General features: G+C 43.7%; 1 long non-coding RNA gene across 1 annotated transcript; it reads left to right on the plus strand.

Moving 5' to 3' along the window:
• The first annotated feature begins 4094 nt into the window (after positions 1-4094).
• On the plus strand, positions 4095-10098 carry LOC132689798 (uncharacterized). The gene is made up of 3 exons (XR_009615153.2): positions 4095-4180; positions 8044-8266; positions 9745-10098. It is a non-coding gene; the product is annotated as an uncharacterized LOC132689798 (long non-coding RNA).
• Positions 10099-11396: the final 1298 nt, after the last annotated feature.

An 11396-nucleotide genomic window follows, 5' to 3' on the forward strand; every position in this document is an offset into this window, starting at 1 on the left:
GAGTAAGGTACAAGGATGGGAAGTGGTTACCAAAGCTCAGGTCACTGCCAGTTTGCCCTGGTCATCCCTGCCAGGTGTAGCTGGAAATAAGGACACAAGTCTTTCCATAAGAACCATAGCTTGCAGGCCATCAGCTCACCATGCAGTGAGAGGCACAAATGACAAGGGCTAATTGGACAGTGACAGCCAGCCACTGCTCAGTCTCAGAATTGTGCCTCTCCCTGAACAAGTATTCAGTGTGCGGAGTGTGACCCCTCTCCCCCAGTTGACTGTAAGTTTCTTAAGCCCACAGGCAGGGAAGGATTCCTCTCTGGGCCCCACTCAGGCCCCGCAGAAGCTTTACCCAGTGCTCAAGACACACAGTTTGCCATGCTTGCTTCATTCCCAGCCATACTTCCTCCTCCTTCCTGTGAACCCAGAGGCTTTGCTTGTGATACCTTTGTCCTGCTGGGATATCACTTTGCTGTATGTACATCTTATCTTAAGTCCAAACCCCTAAAAGATAAGTTAGCCATCCTTACCACTCGCAGATTGCTCTACTGGGACATAGAAGCCCCAGACAAATGAATGAACAAAAGAAGCTTTTGTCTAAATTGGGGCTCTGCTTTCTATGCAGTGGTCTTACCAGGCCACCCTTGAGTGTCTTTCATAAGTGGGTATCCAATGAGTGTTTGTCTATTGAAACATTTGCCCAGTCCTTTCTTTCAGAAAGCCACCAAACTGATCACTGTGATCCCCCTGCTCCTGGCCACATAGTCTGCCTAGGAAAATCCAGGACAGGGAAGAGCAAAGCCAGTTAGAGGGCCCCTTGTCTGTAGGAGTCACCGTTTGTCTTTCCAACTGTAAGGAAAGGGAAGAAGTAATGTCTGGTCAGTTCTAAACTAACGTTAGGCAATCAAACTCAGGGGGCCTGTTGTAAGGTCAGAAGTCAGCAAAGCCACATTTCCAAACAAAGTTGGAATACATCTGAAGAAGCAGTGCTTTAAAATCTCAAAAGACGAAAATAGCTGAAGAATGATGTTTGAGGAATTCAGATTTAACTCAGCAAGTGACAGTTCAGCAAGAGGAGCTGTGAGCTGGGCAGTGAGACAAGCTGATGAGCTCATCCTCAGGCCTCCCACAATCTGACCCAACCTGCTGCGGGTAAGAGAGGTGGAGGCCCATATTGGCTTCTTAAAAGGTGGAGAGAAATGGATGTGACTCGGCTGACCCCAGGGTCTGGAGCAAAGGCTTACTTGGACATTTAATGCCGCTGGTTCTGGATAAGATGTGGTTTTGAGACAGGGGTGGTGGAGAGGAAGCCAAAAAGGAAGGATAGAAATGCAATTTGTAAAATCCTTGAATTGTGATAAAAATCCAATACAGTTGAAATTTCATCAGTTCTAGGAACCATCCCCAGAGTGGAGGAGAAGGGGCTGGGTTTTATCGTGTCAAAAAGTCAGCAATAAAGGACTGTCCTGGAGGCAGGGCAGAGCCAAGCTGACATTGCAGCCCAAGATGCATTCCATTTAAGGGCCAGGATTTTAAAGAATGTGCTTTTCAGCCTCTCCCATAAGCTCACACAGGCAGCTAAGGCAGAAGGAGCTGTGTGAGCAACGAGATGTGTTTTTTCTCTTTACCCATAGATGCCTTTCAAGGCATGCTCCCTGACTCCTCCCTCCTGGCACCTACCCCAGACAGAGTGGGCTTGGCTGGAGGGTTGGGAAGGGAACACACTCAGGAAAGGGGAAGAAAAAATGTTTTCAAGTCTAGCTATGCAGTGGACTTGCTGAGTGTCATCTGGTCAGGTTTATGAGTGTGTAAGTCAAGGGGAGAATGCTGTCCTGATCAAAAATCCACAAGTCTGCCCTCTGAAGTGTAAAAAGCTCAAGCCTGAATATTGCTGAAGGTGGCCCGGCACGCATTCATTCATTCACTCATTCATTTATTTAACACATACTTCTCGAAAGCCTTCTCTTTACCCAAATCCATGCAAAGGAAATAGTGTCAGCCCTGAAGCCATGCCTCAAATGATCACAAAGCAACCACTTGTCATGGTTTTCTGGTCATGGGTTACAGTGCTTTGCTAAGTTCTGCTATGGTCTATTCCTGGAGTAAAAGGAGGAGACTGGGTATTGGGAAGACTTGGGAAGACCATGGCCTTATTTTAGTTCTCTCAGCCAATCAATCAATAAATAGAAGTTGAACATTGCCTGTGGGTCTATAAATCAGAATATATTTCTGGTTAAACTGGAAATATGGCATATGAGATTTCACTTTGCAGACATGTGTAACAGGGATGTCCTATTCCAGGATACTGATGATCAAAAAGCCAAAGTCATTTCATACCTTCTGGACACAATAGAATCTTCAGAATAAGTTTATTGGGAAACATTTATTTTTATTGCTCAGTTAAAACTGAACTTTTTCATTATAACAATAGGGGTCCTTTTGCTCTGAGCTTTACAATATTCAGCCACTGAGATGAAAAAAAATCTTCAGGTAATTTGACAAGTAATTTCTGCATTGGTACCAAAATCACATATAAAACCAAAGTCTAAGAAAAGCATTGCAACTAATCAGAATGTCTCAGAAGCTCTTATTCTACAGAAGTACGAAGGACAATGTCCAAAGCATACACATGTTTCCAGTCTCCAAATAAGCTCATAAACATCATTTGCATTTTTTAGAATAATAACAGTTGATATCAATAGCGCTTCTCACACAGTTATATGGCTTTTGAGGCAGAAGCTATATAGGTTTTGGCCTTTGCCAAAAGAATTTTGGATACTAAAAGGCACAAACCATGCCTATGAACACATGCATTCACACACATGTAACCAATGTCAATTCTTTGTGAGAACTCTAAGAGCGGCAGAAATTCACAGTATTGGAAATAATATCCAATACTTTGCCTTCAGATAAGTCCCCATCCAAACCAGGCATCAGTCATATTTCCTAAACTATAATGTGAAGATGTTAATAAGTGTGAGATATTAATAGGTGTTAAGATATTAAAATATTAACAGGTGTTCTGCCACAGAAAGGTGGAGTGGCCAACTAAGTTTGGAAAAATGGTAGATTAAACCAAATAAGTTGGCATTCTGTTTGTTGTTTGTTTTTATTGCTGATCAGGAAGGAGCTTTAATGCATCCACACACACTGTGAATCAAGATAGGAACAGAGTATGATCCATTTTCTAAACTTAATTAACCACATTACCCTTTTGTCAGGGGATACCAGTCTTCTGCGGGAATACTTCTACAGAGGACAATTATCTCTGACTTGGTCATAAATATCTTAAGAATCATCTTGGCCCTGTGGAATTTCCTTTGACCCATCCACATAAAGACAATCTCTCCTCTGTTCCCCCACAGTAGTCTCAATAGAACACAAAGAATCCCAAATATTTTCCTATTTTACATATACCTTATATATTTATATACCCAAAGTTAAATATCCATATATGTAATCTCCTTCAAGGTACAAATTATACATTACTCATCCACGTGTCCTCAAAGTTTGGTCCATGGCTATTACTATTAATCATAGAACCTATGAATGAATGAATGAATGAATGAATGAATGAATGAATGTTACTACTTAAAAATAACTTACTTTACTGAAGTTTCAGGAATATCAGTTTCTTTATTTAAACCACCTCATCTGATATATGGTTAATACTGATCAATTCATTTCTGTTGTAACTGTCATCTGTGACTCAATATACATGTTGGATTACATACAGGTGCTCTGAAATAGTCTTTATCAGGTTCTATGCAGACAAATAATCTTCCTCCTTGTAGTACTCCAAGCCAGCCTTCCCTCCTGTTCCGACTTTCCACTGCTTCCTGTCATACACCCTCCATCTCAGACAAACAACAAGACTCCACCTTCTCTAAATGTGGCTGGCATTTCCCTGTCCCTGAGCATTTCCTGCCCCATTCTTTCCATCCTCGGTCTTTTGGCAACTGTTCACCCAAAGTCTACTAAAGCCTGGGCATTGCACCAGGCACTGGGTTACAAGGATGAATAGATAGGGTTGCTGCTCTCAAGTACATCACAATGGCCACATACACATGGGGCATGCTGTGACAGAGGTCAGTATGGGCTACTATGTCAGCACAGCAAGGATACTGGAGCAGGATTTCCTGAGAAGGAGCTGTTTAAGCTGGATCATTACTTGAGTTCCATATTACTAGTGAGTACAGCTACCTATCCTCAAAGGCAAGAATCTAGGCTCTGCCCTTTCTCTTCTACTTCCCATTTCTATGTAATAAACATACAGGACTTGGCCACCGAGAACATCAGGCATCCTCATCCATGCATCGAACTGGATGAGTTATACCTAAGACTGTTCCACATATAAGAGCTATCTGAGATTAGAGAAGAAGGAAATTGGAAGGAAGTAGAAAGCAGCTTATCAGGGCAGCCCTCATGGTGTTGGTGTTGGCATCTTACAATTGTTGTCAAACAAGATGGAAGTTACAGCATTGTCACTGTCCACACATGAGCACACTTGGTTGTTGTCCTGGTGGCAAGGTTACATAATTACAAACCTTGGTCTTTTAATCAATGAACCATTTAAGGATCATTTAAAGAAAAAAATAAATGAGTCCTGGATTCATACCTTCCTGTATGATGAAGAAAGCACCAGTTCTAGAACTTGTAAATGTGTGTCAGGGTCTGGGAAGAAACCCCCAGATCAATGGTGCAGTGCTGTGGGAAGAAATGCTTGTGTTCACTAGTCTTAATTTCACAGAGAGAGGCATTGCCTAGAGAACCATAGACACCAGCAACTCTAAATCAGAGAGCCAATCGGCAGAGCCCACCTTGTGAAGACAATTTAAGAATATTACAACCAACATATTTTGCTTGTATTTTCATTTTAATGTATGCACAAGTATCTAAACAAATCTTAAAGAGCTCTTTCAATAAGGGTAAAATTATAATTCTAAGATATAAAGCATTGTGGTCACAGTTTAATTGGCAGTACTTTTTTCCTCAGAGGTACATAAAATAATGGTGCATCTTAAAATCAATAGTGTCTTAGATGCTATGAAATATGGAGGCTACTTGCTTACCCAGTTAACCCACAGAATCCTAACTGTAATTAAGTTTTCTCTTTATGTATCGCTCCAGTTGAGTTGAAAGCTCCTCCAGTCCATTAGCTATCCACCTGAGCTCCAGAAATATGTCAGTGCTCTTTGTGTTCTCTGGAAGAGAACAGCAAAATGTGAAAAACTTTAATATTTAATACTGGCCTGTTATCCTCATTTCTGGTTTCAGGAATTAGATGGGAATGACTTCATTGCTCTGCAGGCAACTGTATTGATGGAATGGGCCTCACTCTGTGCAACAGATGTGCTCCCAGAGAATATGTGCTTAATTTAGATTTTTAAAAATTCAATTGTGCCCCCACAGAAAACCAGTTTGCTTAAGACATCACACACACACACACACACACACACACACACAGGCGCACGCACACACACACACACACACACACACACACACACACACACACAGGCACACATACACAATTTCACTTGAGAATCCTACAAACAAGGATCATAAGACTAGTTGGGAGCAGAGCCCAGGTCTGCATGCTGAGTTTCCTGACTCTGGTGGCCACCCCCACTCTTTTGAAGGATAATTATCTCTTTAGATTTATAAACCCAGAGAAATTGGAAACTCTTTCCACATTACCTCTTAAACATGGGGCAACATGGTGTCACTAACAAGTATGTAATTCATGTATCTACAAGCCTTTGCTATAGGCTTTTGTGTCAAGAAATAGGAAAGTAAAAACGAGATCCTCAGCCTCGAGGAGGGGATTGCAATTGATGGGATTTTCAAAACGAGAAAATGGTCCAGGTCTAAGGAAATGGTGTTCGGTCACAGTATCCTAAGAGTGTTCACTGGAAGGATTTTCTCCTCCTGTCATTCTGAAATCTTAATGGGTTTGAATTGATTCACTGAGCCATGGCACTGAAAGGGAAGAGAAATGTCAAGGCTCCGTGTTTCTAGTCATGCATTGGGGGGCCAGAGCAAAACGCACTTCAGAACTTCTAGGTTTGAATGCATTTCCACCATGAAAAATAAATCATTGCACAAGCCTTTCCAAGCACCTGTAACGTTCCTTCTTGCCCTGGGTCCCTCTCCATGCAGAAGGTGGAGCCTACCTGGTCCCCACTTTCAAGGAGATGACTGAAGGGATGTGGAGGTCATCCCCACACCTAAAGATAAGGGAAAGCCACCTAAGCAGATTTACTATTCCGAGGGGCCTGGGCTGTGGTTGCCATGGAAACAATGTGTCTGATACCATCACACCACAGGCTACGAACACCTTTACTGGGTAGTGGGTAGATGGAGAAAATTGCCAAAGGAATGTACCCAGAGGCCAGTAGGGGTAATAGTGCATCCAGCACATCCTGCAGAAAGCAATAAGACCTCCTTACAGCAGTTCAGACCAGCACCTGGAGGTTGTAGGAGACACCTAACTGGAAACGTTCTGCTTCTGGCTGGTATGGCCTGGGTGCTCCCTCACTTCACTACACAAATTGCCACTAGTCTGGAGGCCTCTCTGATTGCCTCTGGGGCTCTCTGTTCAAACTAGGGAAGAACTATAAGCAGGGAATCAGAGAAGTGGGTAGAGAAGGATATCAATAGCATGAGGTGTTACATCACTGAGAATGCACAACAACCCAAAGGAAAATACAAAATGGTGTCATTATCTATTCTAGAATTGAGGTCAATGGACCATCAATTAAATTATGTATGTTAATACAAAGCCAGGTGAGGGCACTCTTCCTATACATCCTTACATACTGTTCTAAGATATTTCCTTCTTTTTCTTTATGCAAGTTTTTATCTAAATAACCACAAGGACCACAGTGTAGGGAGGAAAACACACCCTGAAGGAGAGGAGAGATGCTAGTGATTTAGTGGGGTAGAGACCACATGTGTGTGGGTGGTTGGGGTGTGGAAACAGTGAGGCATTCTTCCAAGGACTGGGGACATGAGCCTGAGTTCCCACCAATTAAAAAAGATGTCACTTTCCCATCTGCCCCAGAACAGCTGTTGAGCTCACACTGCTGAGCAGTGCTGCTCAAAAACCACCTTCCCAACAAGAGTAGAGAAGTGCAAGCAGAGGGGCAGAACACCAGGCACAAAGAGGTCTAAGCCCCACTCCTTCCCCAAGGAGGAGCTTGTTTAAGCTAGAGTTTCAAGTAGTCCACCCCACTGAGAGCTCTGCTCTAGACTCATCCCTGAACCATACAGATCTCTGAGCCAGAGACATCCCATGTCAATGCTAGCAGAGGAGAACGTGGGGGTCGTCACTCACATTTCTGATTTACAGATTACCTGAGGACTGTCCCAAAGCTGGAGAGCTGAGTTCCATTAACTGGTTCCTTGGTCTGAGGCCAAACTATCAGGCACCACTTCCTTCTAACATGTTGGATTTTCCAACATAGAATTATTTATTCATGAAGTTCCTTAGACCTGAATACTATTCAAGCTTATTCATTTTCTTACCTCCCCTAATAATCTATCATTGGAACTATACATTTGATTCCCAATTATAAACTAAGACTTACATCCAGGGCCCTGATATTGTCTTAGAAATGCAGAGTTGAACCCAAAACAAAGCCAATAAAGAAGGCATCTAAAATTCATTGGCACCACCATGCAGTTTGAGTCTTATTTAAAACAACTATTCATTTTAATGACTGTTCAAGTTTATTTTCATAAAAATGTGTTTTACATAAGCCCCAAAGTTTCATATAGAATTAATTCCCTTCACAAAGAAGCTGTGTTTCAAATCCAGAATGGTCATGCTGGTCTCCATGACGGTAGGGCTTGTTTCTTTCAAGTTGTAGTTGCCTTTTTAACACTGTAATTAAGCTTGAGGGAAAAAAATCATAATGCAAACCAAATAAATCCTGCCCTTCATACAATTATGTATGGTATGTGGTGAGGAAAAAAAATGATCTAGGCTTTGTTCATCTTAAAATACACTTGGCAGCCACTTCACTTAATAAGCTCCTTTTTCTTTCTGAGAACAAGGAAGTCATGAAGTCCAAGCAATAATGGAGGAACGCTGGCACCCCCAGAGGGAAAGGACAACATCCTACAGCAGAGACCTGCAAACAGGGCTTGGAATGCTACTCTGATCCAGCTCCTTCATGATAAGTCTATCTCTCTGGATCTTGCTTTCTTTATTGTTTCTGCCTTTGGTGGACCCTAAAATTTACATGATGAGACAAAGCCCAACAGCAAGAAGGTGCAAACCTTGTTCTCCTGCAGAACCCCACAGTCCTCATGGAGTACCAGCCCTCCTGCTGGGTCCAATCTCTCTGACCCTGCCACTCCCTGATCAGATAGGACCTGGCATGAGAGGCTGTCCCACTGGACCTCACAGTGTTCTCTCACTGGGGCTTGTACTCCACACACACATAAGCTTCCTCTGAGTCTGCCTTGACTAGTTCCAATCATAAGTGAGCTGCCACCTTTTCTTCTTCCCCTTATGTGTTCATAGGCTGGGGAGCACTGGGAGCACTTCCTCACTGTGGCTGAGGAAGCCACAAAATGGGGCAACCCAGATCTATCCACTTATTCCACCCTCATTGCTGGAAATCAGAACTTCCAACCTGGACTATTTCAAAGCTTTCCAAGATCCCTACTGTCTTCAAATTCTGTTTCCTCCAACCCAAAGAGCATTGCAATGGGTGTGAATGTTCTAAACAGCCATCCAACTACATCATGCTTCCTGCTCAGCAACCTTCATCAACACTGGGGATCAAAGTGTGGGCAGACCCTCACACTGACTTTCAAGAGTCTGGGTCCCATCTCTTCTTTTAAGTTAGTGTTTCCAACCGCTTCCTTTCTGTACAGTATTTGAGACACACTGGACTACTTACTGATCTCTGCCATCCTTTGATGGCCTCCATGCCTTTGCTGATGTTTTTTTTTTTCTACTTAGAAGGTCAAGACTACCTGTTTAAATCCTACTAGCCATTCAAGGCTTGGTTCCTTACCACCTCCACCCCATTAAGAACTTTCTTCTTCTCCACACGAGCCCCATAAAAGCCTCATGTAGCTCACTGAGAGCTCTTACTTTGTTTCAACAACAAGCAACCAATGCTCCATGCCCCACCTTGCATGTTGGCCCTCTATGAGGATGTCTTACTCAGCATACAGTCCAAATGCTCCTGGAGGGCAGAAGCCACATCCAATCAATCTATTCCTCCTGCTGGGTAAAGTAGCTTGCATTTAATAGACAATTAAATATATATTTGTTGACAGAATAACTGAATGAGACACTTCCCCAGAGTTTTGTTTTATAAAGAAGTTTAGAGGGAGAAGTAAATTTGCATACTTTGTTCTGAATTTTGTCTGACACCTTATCACATCAAGGTAGGTAGCAATCCTATAAGTCTCAGATTAGATGTCACTTCCTACATTAGGTGAAGTTAGGTTCCTCCTATGTACCATCACACACACTCACACACATGTGCATGCACACACACACACACACACATACACACACACTTGCTCTGAGTGCTGGTACAGGACAGAGGAGGTAGGGAGGTACATTTCCACTCCTGGTTTTTTACTCCATTGGAGGTGAGCTTCCACCAGCATCATACTCCTGGCCTCTCTCTCCACCCCTCATTCACCCATGCTGAGTTTATACTGATTCTTACAAAGGGGAAGAAGGAACCATGACCTAGTTAACCTAGCCCTCCTCCCCTCTCTTAGGCACAAGTTCCCTGCAGGAAGCACATCCCATGCCTGCCTGCTCATCCCCTGGGGCTTTCACTGGGATGCAGACTCTCCTGCTGCAAATGGGAGCCTTGGCCTGACCCAGACTTCCGGGACTAATGGACCAGCTGAAGAAACCAAGATTCAGTGTCAGGCAGCCCATTTGCCTAAAGGTGTAAGCTATATTCTCCAATAACAGCTTCCTGTGAATCTCAGTGCTGACTTGATTTGCCATCTGCCTTACCCCTTCATCTTGTATCTTGGTTGGCTCAGATCTTGAGTGAGGAAGAGGAGAGTTATCCATTGGACCTTTTAAAACACCAACTTTGTCTTACAATAATTTCTTATTTATCATCAGTGTTCGCTGTGGACCCTCAGCTACGCGAGGACTGGCTCTTCTCTCCTGTTCAGCATGTCCAGGGTACCCAGCCATAACCAGTGTGTGTTGAATGCTAAACTCTAGTGGTTAATTTAAAAAAGTTATTATTGACACTATTGAGAAAAATTAGAAGAAAGAGGGAAAGAAAACAGGGACAGAAGGAAGGGGAAAGGGAAGGAGTTCTACAAGAAAGAGACTGGCAAGGAAGAGAAGGCAGGAGGAAACAAGGGCATGATGAAAAAGGAAGGATGGAAAGAAGGAAGGGAGGAGGGAGGAAGGGAAGCAAAGAGTAGGAATCAAGGGGGGAACATGGAAAGAGAGACAAGGATAAGCCAAATGGGGGATAAAAAGATAGTTCCAGAACCGGTGCCCTGCAAGCACAGCCAGAGAACCACTGAAATCACAGCAGGTGCCTGCCTCTCTCTGCCCTCCCCTCTTCCCAGCCTCTCAGGGCTTCTGGTCCCACCCACTCCCAACTTCCAGCCATAAAAGGAGCACACACTTCCCAGCCTTTCTCTCCATGAGCTGCTGGGAGGAGGAAATGGAATGGATACAGATGAACGCACCTGGCAAGGAGGAGGCAGCACCAAGGGGAGGCCTTATTACTGCTCTAAGGCGGCCACAGGACCCCCAACACTGCCTAAGCAGGCCCCCTCCCCAGAAGCTCAGAGAATGGCCTCTGATAGGCAAATACCACAGGCTCCTCCCACTGCACCCCCCAGCCCCACCCCCACTGCCCTCCCCCTGCCTTCCACCCCTTGCTGCTCAGTTCTCATTATCCTTCTGCTAATCGAGTACAGCTGGGCACTTGATCAAAGCTATTGGTTCTGTAACTCACCCAAACGCATCACAAGCGGAGACTTTTATGACCGTCCCTGGGTATATATCTCTGTGATATATCTCCTCTGTGAGCGTGCTCCGGCTGCCCCTGGAGTCTAGACACATCTCATTTCAAAGGATGTTTGAGAAAAGGAACCTGAGGCCTCTAATAGGTCTTCCTTCCTGCACACCACCCCCTTTCACCCAACGGCCAAAGAGGCACAAACATTTCTCAGAAAATAAGCAGGAAAATTAAGGTTAATCATTTTGTATTTATCTGATCTATAGATGAACTAGTATCACCAGGCAGCACTCATAACTGAATACTCCCTGGGACCCCCAAACAGTGGAGATTTTACAAAGAAATTCTGCTCTATTCATAAGAAACATGTCCTGTTTATACCCAAGTTATGTCACCCACAAAATGACCTTTCAATATTTACACATTCAA

Source organism: Panthera onca, chromosome A3 (assembly GCF_046562875.1).
Source record: "Panthera onca isolate mPanOnc1 chromosome A3, mPanOnc1 haplotype 2, whole genome shotgun sequence".
NCBI lineage: Eukaryota > Metazoa > Chordata > Mammalia > Carnivora > Felidae > Panthera > Panthera onca.